The sequence below is a fragment of the Leopardus geoffroyi genome, chromosome B1 (assembly GCF_018350155.1).
Source record: "Leopardus geoffroyi isolate Oge1 chromosome B1, O.geoffroyi_Oge1_pat1.0, whole genome shotgun sequence".
In the NCBI taxonomy this organism is placed as follows: domain Eukaryota; kingdom Metazoa; phylum Chordata; class Mammalia; order Carnivora; family Felidae; genus Leopardus; species Leopardus geoffroyi.
Genome location: NC_059327.1, coordinates 31,321,564 through 31,334,639, shown reverse-complemented (window position 1 = coordinate 31,334,639; position 13,076 = coordinate 31,321,564). Strand labels below are relative to the sequence as shown.

The 13,076-nt window shown below is 52.9% G+C and overlaps 1 long non-coding RNA gene across 6 annotated transcripts; it reads left to right on the top strand.

The window, feature by feature from the left end:
• The first annotated feature begins 2,778 nt into the window (after window positions 1-2,778).
• On the top strand, window positions 2,779-11,578 carry LOC123587001. Of its 6 annotated transcripts, none has more exons than XR_006707064.1 (6): window positions 2,779-3,955; window positions 5,429-5,559; window positions 5,856-6,016; window positions 8,216-8,597; window positions 10,701-10,754; window positions 11,337-11,578. It is a non-coding gene; the product is annotated as an uncharacterized LOC123587001 (long non-coding RNA). The 6 variants fall into 6 exon arrangements; XR_006707062.1 differs by having other exon boundaries at window positions 5,429-6,016; window positions 8,216-8,311; window positions 8,415-8,597; XR_006707065.1 differs by lacking the exon at window positions 5,429-5,559.
• Window positions 11,579-13,076: the final 1,498 nt, after the last annotated feature.

The following is a 13,076-nucleotide window of genomic DNA, read 5'->3' as shown; positions in this document are numbered from 1 at the left end:
AAATGCTAAAGTTTACGTTATATGTATTTTACCACAATCAAAAAGTAAATATAGAGCTCTTGGGGCGCCCGGGGGGGCTCAGTCGGTTGAGCATCCGACTTCAGCTCAGGTCATGATCTCACAGTTCTTGAGTTCAAGCCCCGCCTCGGGCTCTGTGCTGACGGCTCAGAGCCTGGAGCCTGCTTCAGATTCTGTGTCTCCCTTTCTCTCTGCCCCTCCCCGGCTCACACTATAGAGCTCTTAAAGCAAGTTAATTTCTTTTTTAAAGTTTATTTATTTATTTTGAGAGAGACAGACAGAGAGAATCTCAAGCAGGCTCTGCATAGTTAGCTCAGAGCCGGACATGGGGTACCTCTCAAGTTAATTTCTTTATAGTTTTCCACGTCACCTTTTTTTTTTTTTTTTTAACATTTATTTATTTTTGAGAGAGAGAGAGCACGAGCGGGGGAGAGGGAGTCACAGAATACGAGCTGTCGGCACAGAGCCCAAGGCGGGACTCCAACTCATGAGCCATGAGATCATGACCTGAGACGAAGTTGGACGCTTAACCAACTGAGCCACCCAGGCGCCCCCATCTAGGTCACCTTTTGCCTATGAGATATGACCAAGAGAGAGGGAGTTAAAGTTCCTAAAATTAATGTGATATTTACAACTTTTCCTGTTCTTTGGACAGTTTTTACTTCCAGTAAGTTGACATCACGCTATTCAAGACCTCAGGTTTTGTGGCTGTTATTTCTTCCTGTTTTTAAAAAATGTTTTTATTTATTTGTGACAGAGAGAGAGCGTGCGCGTGTGCGAGAGGGGACAGAGGATCTCTGCGCTGACAGCAGAGAGCCCTGTGAGGGGCTCACACCCACTAACCGCGGGGTCATGTCCTGAGCCAAAGTGGAGGCTTAACCAACTGAGCCACGCAGGCGCCCCTCTTCCTTTTTTTAAATAAACGCAAAATAAACCTTGTGTCCATTTAGGCTTTTCACCTTGAATGCTACTTTGTATGCCAGATTTATCCCCCTGTTTTCTTTTTTGGCTTGTATTTCATTCATTCCTTCTTTGGGAACCACTGCCCCTACTGTGTACCAGATACCCTTTCTAGGTGCCGAGGGCATAGTGGGGAACAAACTAGACCAAATCTTTGCCCTTCTGAATTTACGTTCTAGTGCAGGGAAAAACGGAGTAAAAAAAAAAAAAAAAAAAAAAAAGATCAGTATGAAAATACAGTCTAAGTGTGTTTGATCTTTTCTATTTAAAATGTCCTCCACATGCCCAGGCGGACGGGCAGCTGCAACCTAAGGTGGGAACCTCTTAGAAACTTGGGGACCCGTCCTGAGCCCGCTGAATGTGCATTTGGGTTGCGGCAAGACGCCCAGGTGATTCAACATTCAGGTTTGAGAAGCACTGCGTAGACCCTACCGAGGGCTAGGGTTTTAGGGACATTAGGCAGCGAGGGGGTCAGGGAGGCCTCGCCGGGAACGAGTCCTTTGCGGCAGAGGACGTGAGCTCTGCAGACGTCGGCAGGAAGAAGCTGCAGGGAATGCGAGGGCCCGCGGGCACAGCCGAGGCACCCTCGAGGTCTTTATTCTGGGCCCCTTGTTTTGGGTGTGTCCTCGGGCGCGGGTTCTGGCGCTGTAATTGGAGCGGGCTGCCCCCCGCCCCCCTCCCCATCAGCCTGGCCCGGGCGCCCCCCCCCCCTCCCCATCAGCCTGGCCCCGGGATTCACGAAGCACCCAGCTCTGTGCTTCCTCGGGGGCACTCGCGAGTGAAGAGTGATCTGCCACTCCACCCAAAGCTCCCAGGGCTTTCCTTTGCGAATGCAGATTCTCCCCTGCCAGCAATCAGGCTTGTAGCAGAAGAAATCGCATCGTAACCCTTTGAACTTACTCCTTTCCCTTGGCTTCCTCACCCTTAACGTCCCTGCTTAAACTCCGCCTCTCGCCCCAGCATCTCCCCCGTTTTCCCATGCCCTACCATCGAAACGCTTAGAAGAATAGACCAGGCAAGTGGATCTGAAACCGAGATCGGGGCTGATGGAGACAATCACCCGTGCTTCAACGTGTGCTCGGCTTTCCGAACAAGAGGACGGTGCAGCGCGGCCCGGATCTGGTCTGACCCGACCAGGCTCCGCCGCCCAGTCTGGGACCTTGGGCGAATTCCTTTACCTCTCCAAGCTTTAATTTCCTCCCCTGTGAAAGGAGATAATAACACCATCTTCCCCGGGTTGTTCCGCGGCCCAAGTGAGAGCATTCCTAGGAAAGCATTTTGTAAGTCATAAAGTGCTCAAACGCACGTGACCAACTGCAGCCCCCCGGTTACAGCTCCAGGACTCCTGTCGCGCCCCCACCCCGGTTACGGCTCCAGGACTCCTGTCGCGCCCCCACTCCGCCCCGCCCCGCCCTCCGGTTTCTGCAGCGCCGGACTTGCCCTAGCGCACGGTTACTGCACACACTGTCCTGGATTCCGCGTCTGGGGCCACAGGTTTCCCGGGGGAGGACCGGCCGGATGCGGAGGAGAGGACTGATTGGCTGCGGAGGAGGTGGGCCGAGCGGTGACGCGCAGCGCCGGGAGACTGCGCCGCGGGGTGCGCGGGGGACCCGGGCCGGGGCCGGGGCGGGGCGGGAAGGGCGCGGCGGCACCGAGGGCGGGGTGGGAGAAGGGGGGCCGGGCGGCAGGGGGAGGAGCAGGGGAGGAAAGGGGAGGGGGCGGGGGGGAAGAGGAGGAGGGGGAGGAGGGAGGGGGAGGGGGAGGAGGGAGGAGGGTGGGGCAGGGGACAGGGGTGGGGTGGGGAGGGGATGGGGGCAGAGGCCTGGTCTCAGCCGGCGTGGCTGCGTCCCTCTTCCCGTGGAAGACGGTGGCTCTGGAGAACCATTACTGGCCCATCAGGGGACGGGACGGGGCGGCGCGGGAGGGGGCCATCCTGGGCCGTCTAGGGCCCTCGGGGCAAGGCGTACCGGCGCCCGCTCAGCCTTGGCTCTGGCATCGTCGCCGCGCCCGGGAGGTTTCCGGTCACAGCACGTTTCTGGGCTTTTCTCTGCTTCCCAGGCCGTTCTCCAGCCGCCGCCCTTCCCTCCCTTAGCTGCTGGAACCCGCGCCCGAGGGGAGGAACGTCGGGGTCGTGTCCCTGGTGCTTGCTGGAGGGGTGGGGGGCACCCAGCGACCCACACGCCTACTGTGCGCTCTGTGCGGTGCGGGTGAGTGGGATGGAGAGTGGAACACAGGCAACCGGGAGGACCCGGAGAGAGGGGCGGCTATGGGGAGTCGTTGAGGGGGCCTGAGCATGGAGGTGTGAGCTCCAGGGCGGAGGAGGCGTGGGCCCTGGGGGCGATCTAGCCTCTGGCGGTGGAGACGTGGGCGCCCCAGGCAGAGGGAGTGATGAGATGGCGGCAGGGACACGGGCTTGCTGGGGTCAAGGACTGGAGGAGTGGGAGGGCGCCCGGAGGTTCCAGGCTAGTCCACCCTGCGGAGTCCGCCCGGTGCAAGGCGACGCTCCCATGCCGGGCAACGTCACCTGGCCAAGGTGGCCTTTCTGAGCCGTGGGGGTCTTCGTGAGTAGGCGGGACAATAGCTCACTGTTGTAAGGGTTTGTGATCTGTGTGAATGGCACTGTTGTGGTTTTCCCAGCATCCCACTGCTTAACACACTTAGTCTTTTTCCCTTATGGAAGGAGATGGAAGTTGATTTGTGGGGCTTCTCTGGATACTGGGAACACAGATAAGAGCCAAATAGAGTCCGACAGAATGGCTAAGCGGCCTCGGAATAGGTGCCTGACCCAGGTGGCCATCTGCTTCTGGGATGCACAGCCCCCTGCAGCCTCCCTCTACGTTAAGGCCAGGGTCTCAACTTGTTTATTCTTTTTAGAAGATTCTGAAACATCACAACAGTGGGAACTTACTGATACCGACTGCATCAGCACGGACACACGCACAAAGACAGGCATTGGAGGGCATTCTCTCTCTCATAGGTACACAGACCCGCCCAGGTTGTCCCCAGCCAGAATTCCTTGATTGGCAACTCGATGTTGGGTCTGGGGTTCTCGCTTGAATGGTGGAAACCTAACAGGGTCTGGGAGGTGGGACCCCAGAAATGCCCCAGTAGAGCCCTAGGCAAAACTTCTGGTTCCAGCTAGGTCCCTTGTCTGTGATGCAGCACAGAGCAGAGATACGTGCTCCGAGCCACACAGCCTGTGGTTTGGACTGTGTGGGATCTTGGCCCTGATGAGTCACTGAAACGTTGAGAGTACCCTGGTAAATCATTTCCATGACTCAGTTTTTCCACCTATAAATTAGGAGTAAGGATACTGGCCGTATTGCTTCCCTTAAGGGAGGTGCAGTCTTAAATAGCGCCTCCCACGCGAAGGCAGTTGTCGGATGGGACTCCCATCTTTATGGGATGCAGTGGGTGCCGCCTTCCAGTGAGATCAGTGCCCTGGCATGGCTGAGGCAACACGGAGGGGAGCCGGGAGAAGCCTGGCAGGGAGGGTGGTACCTCCCCGAAGAGAAGGGAGGAGGAAGGCTGGAGAGGTGTGGCCGATTTGGGGGGGAGAGGCATTGTGACACTGGGGCTCCCCCAGTGCCCTCTTCCCTGGGGCAGAGCAAGGCTGTGTGAGTGCCCGGATGCTGGCCGGGACAGGTGACGCTTCTCTTTGCAATACACGTGCACCCTGATTTAGGAAGTAGCTTGACTGATGGCACGGTGTGGGGCCGAGCCATGTTCTGGGCACGTAGGTGTATGCCTTCCTTCCTGAGTGCAGCGGTCAGCCAAACCCTCCTGAGCCTGGCCCCTGCCTCCTTTCCTTCTCCAGGTGGGCCCTGCTTTGACAAGAGGCTCAATCTTTCTGTGGTTGTGGTTGTTTATTTATGTATTTTTGCGAGGGGGGGATGGGCAGAGAGAGAAAGATAATCCCCAGCAGACTCCGCACGGTCAGCGCGGAGCCCGATGCAGGGCTTGAACTCACAAACCGTGAGACCACGACTTGAGCCCAAATCAAGAGTCAGACGCTCAATGACTGAGCCACCCAGGCGCCCCGAAAGGCTCGTTCTGGGAGGTCTTCCATAGCGTTTTACAAAATGCCAGGCCGGGCGGGTTTTGCTGATGTCAGCTTTTCACTGCCGCTGAAGCATCCCAGTGAACCCTAGAGACCCCTCTTCGTTCTGGCCTGGCTGTTGTCTTCCTGCCCTTTGTCCTCTCAGCGTGATGCTGCCCCGCTCCTCAGCAAAGCTCATTTATTTGTTTTCACCCCCTGCTATCCGCGCCTAGAATGTTCTCCCCGCTCTCCGCCAGTCCTCCTGCAGGCCTCGTGTGCGCCTCACCATTTTCAGTGCCTCCCCGACAGCTGCAGCCTTGTTCAGAGCGTTCAGAGCCCCTCCACACACATCTGTGAATGGCCTGCCCTTGTTTTATGTCAATGAATTTTAATTTTTCCTCCCCAGTGGAGATGCCACCAGATATGTCTTTGCCGTCCTACGGCACCCGGAGCGAGCCGGACGTGTCTTGGGCTCTCACTAGTCACTTGCGGCTGCCACCAGTAGATTGCACATCTGTCCTCCCCTTCTGCGTCTTTCCAGGGTGACAACTTCCTACCCCCCAAAACCTAGTGACTTCAAGCCGGCCGTTTGTGCGTGAAAGGGCCATCTGCGTGGGGCTCAGAGGGGGGCAGTTTTGCCGCCTGGGGTCACTTGTGAGGTGGCGGTCAGATGGGAGCCTATCGGGGAGGGTCCGTGGTGGCCTCACTCGCGTGGCTCGGTGGGTGCCGGCTCTCAGCTGGAGCCCCTCGGTTCTCCACGGAGCCCTCCACGTTCCCGTGGGCCAGGCCGGCTCTTAGCCGCACGGCTCCTTGGTTCTGAGTGGCCTTTCTTGCCAAGGCCCAGGAGGCACTTCTGCATTCTGCGGACTAAAAACGTCACGGGGCCTCTGGAGGGTCATGGGCACCATCTTTTGATAAGAGTGGCAAAAGTCACACCGCAAAAAAGGCACGCGGGATGGGAGGGATTGTTGTGGCTGTTTCACTAGCCCATCCAGAGAGGTAGGTCCTTTATTTATTTATTTTTAAATGTTTTAATTTTAGAGAGAGAGAGAGAGAGGGAGAGCAGGGGAGGGGCAGAGAGAGAGACGGAGAGAGAGAAAATCCCAACAGGCTCTGGGCTGTCAGCGCAGTGCCTGATGCAGGACTCGAACCCACGGCCTGTGAGATCATGACCTGAGCCAAAATCAAGAGCTGGTGACTGAGCCATCCAGGCGTCCCCAAGGGAGGCATGTCTTTTGGGAATGTCATTGCGCCATAGCCCTAGAGGGCTCACTTCCCTTTACGTGACACCCCCCCCCCCAGCCATACTCCCACCCTCTTAGCTCCCCAGACCCGCCTCCCCTCCAGCATCACGGCCTGGGGACCAGGTGGACCGGATGCGAAGCCTGAGCCAGAGGTTTGTGATTCTGCCAGGATTCTGTGGGGGAGCGCACAGGGGTGGAGAGAGGGAGGCCCCCCAGGAGATGAGGGGAAGAAGAGAGAGCCCAGAGGGGCCACTGACACCCACCTGGAGAGGGTCAGTGCCGACCGACGTGGTCCAGAAAAAAAGTTAGCGACCGTGGGGTGCCATCCTTTGGTCTCTGTGTCAGACTAGTGCTTTTCTTTCTGGCGAGTTTACCTTCCGGCTTTCCATCCACTAGGGGCACAGGTGCAACAGATATCGTCGTAGATGTTAAAAAATTGCACTCTAATAGAAAATCCAGAAGGGCTGTGTGTTTACATGGTGACTTGAGACTTTTCAGGTAGAAAAAAGCCCACGGTCTCTCATCCCGATACTTCCCTGAGAATCAGAGAGCGAAACTGGTAGGTGCCGCTGGGTGATTCCAAGCCCCCTCTGCTAGTGGAAAGGGTGCTTCCGGGCGAGGGCAGCCCCTCAGCGTCACTGCAGGGTCCCCAGCACGTTTAGTCCTTCGCTGCTTCTGCGGCCTTCTGGGCCTGAGCCCCTCCGGCCTCAGCCCTCATGTGGGAAGGGCCAGACCCCTCTAGGGGGCCAGACTCAGCTCAGCTATCCCTGGGGGCAGATCTGGAGCAGCCCAGGAAGCTGCGATGGCGCAGAGGGCTGGGAACTTTGCTTTCCTTGGCACAGTGCCCTCAGTTTCGGTGACTGAGAGGCACGTGAACCCCAGAGGATGAACCGGTTGAAAACATTTGTGCAAAACATGTGTCCACCTCGGCCAGAAGGAACCCGCGCTCCTAGGGCAAACGGCTGGAGCGAAGAGAGGACAAGAGGAGCCTACGATATTCTGTTGTTATGAAGACATGCTCCAAGATCGATGGGGACATTTCTAAAGACACAGAGGCTAGCTTAAGGGGGCTCCCACCCCCAGCCCGCCTCCCCAGGCCAGAATGAACTGTCCTACAGAAGAGTGAACTAACAACTCCGAGTAGACGTGGAGAGCTTGGTTTCTAGACCTGGGTTTGAATCTTGCCTCTAACTAGTTAGGTGACCTTGGATATGGTCATTCATCTTAAAAAAAAAAAAAAAAAAAAAAGTCAATGGGGCGCCCGGGTGGCTCAGTCGGTTGTGTGTCCGACTTCAGCTCAGGTCATGATCTCACGGTTTGTGGGCTCAGGCCCCGTGTTGGGCTCTTTGCTGACAGCTCGGAGCCTGGAGCCTGCTTTGGATTCTACTCCTCCCCCCCCCGCCCCACCTCTCCGCCCCTGCCCTGCTCATGCTCTGTCTCTCTCTCTCTTTCTCTCTCAAAAATAAAATAAAAACATACAAATTTTGTTTTAAGTGTCAAAGACCTACAGAAAAGTTGCAAGTAAAACAAAAAAAATTCCTTTTTTCCCCCTGCTGAGCCCTCAAGAGTAAGTTGCTGGCCTGATGCTACATCGTGCCCCAGTGCCTTAGCATGTATTTCCCACCAATAAGAACCTTCTACTTGTGTAGGACGCAGCCATCAAAATCAGGACGTGGACATTAATACCGCCATACCTGGAGAGCTATCATTCGTTCCAATAACGTTCTTTATAGCAAAGGATCTCACCGAGGGTCACACGTTGCATTTGGCTCGACGTGAACTTGTTCTTCAGCCTTGACCTGCATAACCCTGCTTCACGCTGCTGTGCATTACACGTCAGTTGTTTTGTGGACTGTCCTCAGTTTGGGCTTGTCTAAGGTTTCCTCTTGATTGGATTCGGGCTATGAGTCTTTGGCAGGAACATCACAGAAGTGACTGCGTTGTGTTCACTTAGGCCTGTCGGGCTGTTCCCCGATTTCACTTGGAACCGTCACTGGGATGATTGCTCTTGCCATTTGATGAAGCCCATGTCTGCCAAGCTCTCTCCACTGTAAAGTCACTTTTTTCCATTGCAATTATTGCACGTTTTGTGGGGAGGTCCTTTGAAACCTGTTCTTCATGCACCTTCAGTTCACTTGTCTATTTATTTACAGGGGTGCGGCATCACGGATCTCTGTGCTGTTCTGTGGGTTGTCATCCATGTTTGTCGTGTTTTCTTTTGACACTCACATTGTCCTCCGTCAGGCCTCTTGGAGCTGGCTGCTGCGTCCTTTTGGAACGTCCCCATCAATCTTTGAGCGCTTTCCTGCATGAAGAGTATGCGAATATTCTAGGTGGTTTGTATCTTCTCTCGGCCATTTGTCCCCGTAGCTGCTGGTTCTTTTTAGCAGAGAATGAATTCAGAAACCGAGATTTGGGGGGTAGGTATGCTTGTTACGGGTGGGGCGTTGTGGCCCCCAGGCCCTCTCAGTGGACAGAGCTAAGGATATACATCAAGATATGTTCGTACGTCTACATCTATGCATATACATCATCTATTTCTGTGTCTGCCTGTAGTGTTGCAAACAGTGACCTCATACCAAGACCCCAGTGGCGATCTAGACCCACAGGATCCGTCCTAGTGCCCTCCCTTTACGTTTTTGACTCTTTTGCCCAACAGAGGGACATCTGGCTTGCATGGTCTGTAATATGAGTACTTAACCTCCGCTTCTGGTAACCAGTCTCCCACCACCACTGGATGCCTTCTCCGTAGGGAAGCCGTCCTCACCTGGCTTGGGCTCCAGCACCCCACAGCCCCTTCCGCACCCTGCTCCGGATCTCGTACCCCATGCTGTCCCCCCACAACTTCTGCATGGGCTCCCTCCTCGATCTGCTCTGGTTCTGACATCTCGCGCTGGGGCATCCTGTTCAGGGCCTAATACCCCACACCGAGTCACCCCCTGACCCAAGAAGCCCTTCTACCCTCCTGCAGACAGGCTTTGCATCTGCTCGGGGTGGAGAAGGGGCTCCGGCACCCCAGTCTAGACCCCTTGCCACCCTCTGTGTGGACACCTATCTTTCTAGGCCTCAGCCGGTGGTGTTCGGACTGAGTTATTCAGGAAGGAAAGGGAAGAGACAGAGCCACGTGTTAAATCTTAGGCCTCGGATTGCTCATCAATAAAATGAGCGTAATAATGGTTCCCATGGAATATGGGTGGGGGAGAGAGAACCACATGAGATCACATACGTGAGGTGCTTCCTCGGCCCGATGCCTGGCACAGGGTGGATGCTCACTGTCAATGCCATCATTCTTACCGCACGTTAATGTTCCCGATTTTACTGTATCACTTGGCGGGCACGTGGTAGGGACCTGCTGGAGAGAAGGCAGGAGGAGTGGGTGCAAACGGCACGTGTGCCAAGAGAGGACCCATGCCTCTTTTTTTTGTTTTTGTTTTTAATTAGGCTTCGTGCCCAGTGCAGAGCCCAACACGGGGCTTGAACTCACAACCCCGAGATCAAAACCTGAGTTGACCATTGTTGCACTATCTGCTAACTAACTTCGGTGTAAAGTTTTTAAACATGCTTATTTATTTCTGAGACAGAGAGAGACAGCGCATGAGTGGAGGAGGGGCAGACAGAGAAGGAGACACAGAATCCAAAGCAGGCTCCAGGCTCTGAGCTAATAGCACAGAGCCCGACGCGGGGCTCCACCTCAAAGACCGTGAGATCGTGACCTGAGCCGAGGTCGGACACTCAACCGACTGAGCCACCCAGGCACCCCAACTTGGATGTAAATAAAAAAAAATAAATTAAAAAAAACAAAAAAACACCCGAGTTGAGATCAAGAGTTGGACCCTTAACTGACTAAATCAACCAGGCACCCTGCCCTCCCCACCCCCCTTTGCCTCTTTCTTAATAGAATAAAGACACTCATTATATCAACTAACTTAAAATACAGGAGTAGGGGGAAAAAACTGGGAGGAAACTGGGAGGAAATTTTAATATGTTAAGTGATTATCTTTTTTGGTGGGATTACGTGACTTAACATTGGCGTGTGCGTTGGTCAAAACGCATTCAATAACTATTATTCAAACAGAAAAACCATTCAGAAGGATCCTGGTTAACTTCAGCATAATTTATTTTTATTTTTTTAATTTTTTTTTTCAACGTTTATTTATTTTTGGGACAGAGAGAGACAGAGCATGAACGGGGGAGGGGCAGAGAGAGAGGGAGACACAGAATTGGAAACAGCCTCCAGGCTCTGAGCCATCAGCCCAGAGCCTGACGCGGGGCTCGAACTCACGGACCGCGAGATCGTGACCTGGCTGAAGTCGGACGCTTAACCGACTGCGCCACCCAGGCGCCCCACAGCATAATTTATTGAAAAGTGCTCTCAGCCCGAGTGGTTGGTTGTGGGTTTTTTTTTTTGTTTTTGTTTTTGTTTTTCTTCTGCCTGGTAGGTTCTAGAGATTCAGATCCTGGTGTGCTTCCATTTCCCAGCTAGATGACCATGGGTAAGTTAGTTAACTTCTCTTTGCCTTTGCTTTTTTTGTTTTGCAGAGCAAGGAATCTTACAGTGCCTAATTCAGGGGTATTTATCAGTTAAATGAGATATTGCTTACAGAGCACCTGCCACGGAGTAAGCCCACAAATATGTTAGCTATTGATGTTGTTGTTATTTCATGGGAAGGAATGCAGTGAGTGGTTCCCCCGAGGAGAGAATTCCTTCTGTGAGTAGTCTCAGCTGTGCCTCCCCTTGAGTTCGTGGCTTGTGACTAACCCAGAGACTTCAGGCAGCTGGGCCTCCCGTGGGGCAACAAATGGTGGCGAGGGTGACAAACCCAGTCTGGGGAAGTGTTTGCTTCACTTCCTGGAAGGGATCCAAAGAGATCAGTTCCTTAACAGACTCAGCAGCCTGGTGGTAAGACACCGTGAGTGCCACCTACAGGACAATGATGTAGCTCCGTCTGAGTTGGTGTCCAGTGTGGTGGGAATCACTCATTCATTCACTCCATTCATTCATTCATTTGGCTGTTAGTTCCATATATATATATTTTTTTTTTTTTTGAAGTAGGCTGTTTGTTTGTTTTTTGAAGCAGGCTTCACACCCAGCACTGAGCCCAAGATGAGGCTTGAATTCACAACCCTGAGATCAAGACCAGAGCTGAGACCCAAGAGTCAGATGCTTAACCAACGGAACCACCCAGGTGCCCCATCACATATGTTAATTAAATGCTTGCTATGTGTCAGGCTCTGTTGTAGGCAATGGGATACAGCCATTAAAACGCAGCTGCTTAAAAAAAATTATTGCAAAATTAAAAATGCAATTAATAAGGGACTCAAATATCTGTACACTCATGTTTGTGACCGCATTGTTCACAACAACCCCAAAAGGTGGGAGCCACCCAGGTGTCCGTGATGGACGAATGGATGACAAGAATGTATGTACATTGCAAAAGAATATGATTCCGCCTTAAAAAGGAAGGGAGTTCTGGCATATGCTACAATATGGACAAGCCTGGAAGACATTGTACTAAGTGACATAAGCCAGTCACAAAAGGACAAATACCGCGTGATTCATTTGAGACACCCTAGAGTAGCCACTTCCAGAGACAGAAAGCAGAATGGTGGTTGCCAGAGGCTGAGGGATGGGGGGAGCAGTGGAGGGTTAGTGTTTACTGTGGACCGAGTTTCAATTTGGAATGATGAAGAAAGCTCTGAGGATGGACGGTGGGGATGGCCGCATGACAGAGACGGCGTGCTTAGTGCCGCTGAACTGGACAGGTAAAAATGGTGACAATGCAAGCCTTATGTTGTATATGTTTTACCACGGTTTTTTCAAATGTGACAAAATAACGACAACACCTGTAGATAGTGGAATAAAGCACAGAAATCAAGTTCACGACAGCATTTGCCTAACAGGTTTAGCTTTCACAAGTTGTTTTCTTTTAAAACGTTTTCTTTTGAAACTGGGGTGGCCCAGTTGGTTGAGCGTCTGACTCTCGGTTTTGGCTTAGGTTGGGGCCTCACAGTTTGTGGGATCGAGCCCTGCATCAGGCTCTGTGCTGACAGTGAAGGGTCTGCTTAGGATATTCTCTCTCTGTCTCTCTCTCTCTCTCTCAAGTAAATAAATTAAAATAAATAAAACTAAAAAATAAAACTTTGAGCAAACACTTCGCTGCACAAGATGTATGGATAATAAATAAGCATGTGAAAAGATGCTCAACATCATTAGTCATTAGAAAAATGTAACATAAAACCATAATAAGACACGATTACATACCTAAATGGCTAAAATTAAGGGCGCCTGCATGGCTCAGTCAATTGAGCAGCCGACTTTGACTCAGGTCATGATCTCGCGGTCCATGGGTTTGAGCCCTGCATTGGGATCTGTGCTGATGGCTCAGAGCCTGGAGCCTGCTTCGGATTCCGTGTCTCCCTCTCTCTGCCCTTCCCCTGCTCATGCTCTGTCTCTGTGTCTCAAAAATAAAATAAAAAATTAAAAAATAAAATAAAATTAAAGAGGTTGACCATACCCAGTGTTGATGAGGATGGAACTCTCATACACTCCTGGTGAGAATGTAAAATGGCACAACCACTTTGGAAACCAGTTTGGCACTTTGTTTAAAAAGTTAGATATGGGGCGCCTGGGTGGCTCAGTCGGTTGAGCGTCCGACTTCAGCCCGGGTCACGATCTTGCGGTCCGTGAGTTCGAGCCCCGCGTCAGGCTCTGGGCTGATGGCTCAGAGCCTGGAGCCTGCTTCCGATTCTGTGTCTCCCTCTCTCTCTGCCCCTCCCCCGTTCATGCTCTGTCTCTCTCTGTCTCAAGAATAAAC